The sequence below is a fragment of the Solea senegalensis genome, linkage group LG1, assembly GCF_019176455.1.
Source record: "Solea senegalensis isolate Sse05_10M linkage group LG1, IFAPA_SoseM_1, whole genome shotgun sequence".
NCBI classification, from domain to species: domain Eukaryota; kingdom Metazoa; phylum Chordata; class Actinopteri; order Pleuronectiformes; family Soleidae; genus Solea; species Solea senegalensis.
In genome coordinates this window covers 22,543,649-22,547,840 of record NC_058021.1, presented here as the reverse complement: position 1 = coordinate 22,547,840, position 4,192 = coordinate 22,543,649, and positions in this window count along the sequence as shown.

Genomic DNA, 4,192 nt, shown 5'->3' with positions numbered 1-4,192 from the left:
CTGTTGTTTTGGTGAGTGTTTTTTGGAGCAGCTTGACAATTGTGAGTCCCACAGACAAGAGTTGTACAAAATGAACCAAATTCCAGCAGCTGGTTCATTAACACAGTTAGAAATGCCAGTATCAGTCATATTTGATTTCCTTCTCGTCCTCACTGTAGGTTAACGTTATGTTACACAGATATTAAAAAGTTTTCTTTCACATACACAAATTCAAAATATATCTATGCACTGTGTCATATCAATAAAGAGGTTCAATGAAAGGGAAAGAAGACAAAATAACATTGGTTATTATAAATATCACAAAGGTATTAAATATCTGTTGTACACATTCAGTCTATCTGATATTTTTACAACAAACGTTCACCAGCTGGTTAATTATACATACATATATACATGTGTATATATGTATATGTGTGTATATATATATATGTATATGTATATATGCAGTGCAAAACCAGCAAGCCCATAATTGTGTAACAATATAGGTAGTATGAATGCTAGCTCTTTAGCTGCTAGCACAACTGACGACATCGACCCACGTTCCCTTTGTATGCAAGTAATAAGCGAATAAACGGCTATGCACCCTGCCCAAAACTAACTTAAGCAAATATAATCATTTATTTTACATAGACATATACAAAGAGCTGAATTTAAATGTCCTTGTTAAGGCCACAAACAAGTCTTGAATGAGTATTTTAGCGTTAACAAGCTAAAGTTAATGCAGCTAGCTAGCAACACTGTGATACTGTAGATCGAGTAGAGATACTGAAAAAGTCTGCATTTTTGTGATTTTGCAACTGGAAATATTGAAAAACTGAGTAAAATAAATATTGAAAAACAAACAAGTGTTGGGGGAGTATTCCAGGCTGAACAAACTAAAGTCAACAATGCAGCTAGCTGGCTAGAGATTCATTCTCTTGTGACGGAAAAGATGGAGTAAAACTGTCTGAAATGTGTCCTGAATTAGAAAAGTTTGTGTTTACAAGCTAACGCTAACAACACAAGACAGGGACAACACAGTCTTGGTTTAGTAATTCAGCAAAAGCTAACAAGATAGCTAACAAGCTAGCTATCAAGCGATAAAGACAAAGCCTTCATTCTCTTGTGACAGAAGAGATGGGAAAACTGTGTGAAATGAGTAATCCAGATTTAAAAAAGTTAAGGCTAACAATGCGACTAGGTATTTAGAGATGAAGAAAAAACCTGAACCCATTCTGTTGTGACTGATATTTAATTTGGTAGAGATTTTTTTTAAACCCTTCCTAACACAATTCTCCCATTTATTCAGGCTTGGGGACCAGCACAATTTAGAGAGTCAAATTAACAATGAGCAATGAGGATTAGGTACCTTGGTCAGGGTTACCCCAGACCTTGACCTGGCAAGCATTTTCATCTAAAAACAAACATTGCCTTCATTCTGTTGTGTCTAGAAAAGATTTATACATAAAAAAAATAACACTTTATATTTGTTATATTAGTACATCACATTGCTGCACAGTCAAATGATAATTCTAGGACCATGCGTGCATCCAAAATTCATCAAAAGAGGCTTTTTAGTTTCTGATTTTAGGCAATGGGGCCCCTTTTTGTGACAGTAATGATCAGGCACAGTGACAGCCCGTCAATGTAATGGCTGTATTTTGAAGCTTGATTCCACTGAAGCATTCTTCTCTCTGCAGTGGTGCATTTGTTTAGAGATCCTGTGAATCTACTTAATCTCTCTTGTGCTTCTCCCATGATCCAACTCATGATCCATCTTAACCATGATTTTAAAATGAACATATTATAAAAGAATATTGAATCAGATGTCATCAACAATATCAACACCCACAGACAAGTTATGAACATTCTCTACGATCTGTCCGGCACTTTTGACTATTGATTATACACTTTTCTGTGTGTTTTCCTCGCTAATACAATTACTTCCACTTCACAATAATCTTTTTGTATCACACGCATCTCTGCTGATCGTCCACAATTAAACTATTCTCAAGTGAAAAAAATTAAGACATAAGTATTCTTTATGTATTGCAATGAAAAACCATGCTACGCTGATACATGCCTTTTACATTTCTAGGATTTCACTCCTCTGCTTTACCAATATACACTTATCTGATTCCAAGTCTTTACAAGTACAACTCATTTACATATATTAATAAAAAACTTTTTAACCTATTTATCAGTCCTCGCTCTGGATATGTATGTAATGTAAAATTTTGTATGAAAATCGTTTAACAAACTTCTGTGAAAATACTATATTTGTGATAGTCCTTCATATCCTATATTTTTATAATAATAATAACTGATGTCATGAGAAAATATTTGCAAACGCGTTAGGCAGGTGGAGCAGCTTTGGTTGAGGGGGTCGACCATAAAAGTATTAAATGGCTGAAATAGGATTTTGTAAAGTGTAAAAAGGATCCACACGACCTCGAACCTTCATATTCTTTACAATGCAATTAACATTGTCATCTCTACTAACTGAATTTTGGGACAATAAAAATTGTAGTAGTTGTGCTTTATCAATTTATACGCAGAAGTAAGGGTTGTTTTTTGCGTTGTCAGGTGATCAAAACTCTGAAAACTATTTTGTATTTTTGTGTGACAAGAACACAGTCACATGGCACTTGGGCATGTGGGGAAAAAAGTAAAAATTTATACACAAGGTGAAAAACAATGATAATTAATGTCCGTATGGTGTTTTGTGTCTGACTGAAAAACATACTGAAAAAATGTGTTTATAGCAAAATGTAGAATTATCATAAAAGCACATTAAGTGAAGAAATAAATAATAAGACAAAAAAGTCACACTTATGATACATTATGTTCTCATTTTCAGTGAAACGAGCAATACTGTGTTGGATAAAAATGTTTTATTAATATTTTATAATACTTTTGTACTCCTAGTAATTGATAAGAAAGCAGGCTGTCACATCAGGCTTTGAAGTAACTATATACTTGAAAAATGCACATTAACATCCAGAATTTTCTATCTTTTGCTTCAATGATGAATAATTACGCTTGATTGTCTGGAAATGTCAAAATAAAATATTAGTAAACGGACATTGTTCTCAAAAATGGCTTAACGTTACAACAAACTATGACTTAATTCTTGTCATGTGATTGTGAAAGGTAGAAAGCCATATTATGGCATTTTGTAAATCCATCGTCTTTACTTTGTAATATTAAGATATATTGTTATATGTTTATGTTATATTATGAAGTATTGTATTGAAAATGCACATAAAATTACTTTTAACTTGATAAATAAGTAGGTGTGTGCGTTTTTATACCGTAAGGAATAAATAAAAACTATACCATATAATACTTAATAATACTATATAATACATAGAGCAGCATGACTGGAGTCGAGCCCAGCCAACATTATCAGGCATGTTTTTCTTTTGAATGATAAATTATATTTTATTCTTGTTGTTACTTTACATTTTTGTAAATTTGGGACAATTTCCCATATATGATGCAAACCTTTTGGCAAGAACTGCAAGATTTTACTATTGAATCATACTTTTACTCATTAATGTGTGAAACATGAGGAGTTGGTAAAATAAACCAAAAAAACGGTCCCCGTCAGACTTACGTAGAGTTTGTTCTAATGACTCGCATGTGTCAGTGATCAGTACAGATACTACACAGTTATTACACCATGTTAATGAAACCCACTATGTAAAAATAGACTATATGTTGCACTATATTCAAGCACAATGAAAATTTGAATCTGTTATTGCCCAAATGGGACTCACTCATAGCCCAGATGCAATTAAAACCGTGGGTTTAATTTCCGAAAACCCCACAGTGTCCCCACACTCTCATGTGTACAAACACAGTTAAGATTAAAATGCAACTTCTGTCATCTAATGCCATGTGGTTTACACTGTAAAGTTTACATAACAATACATTTAACTGTGTTGGACAACAGGAGGAAAGCTGAGAATATATTGTACGGTATAACTGTGGATGTTAGGAATTTCATCCCATTCAAAACTGACCTAGAAGATGCAGGAGAAGGAGGCGGAGTTTTGATGCTGAATCCATCCTCTCTGGTAGCTGAAGATCCTGGAGTCTTTTATTCCTGGCCAGGTCAGCAGTTCATGTAGTCCTTTTTCCAACCTTTTTTTTAAGATTTACAAAAACATTGTCTGGTTTCTTCAGCAGAGAAAAATTAAAAATTAAA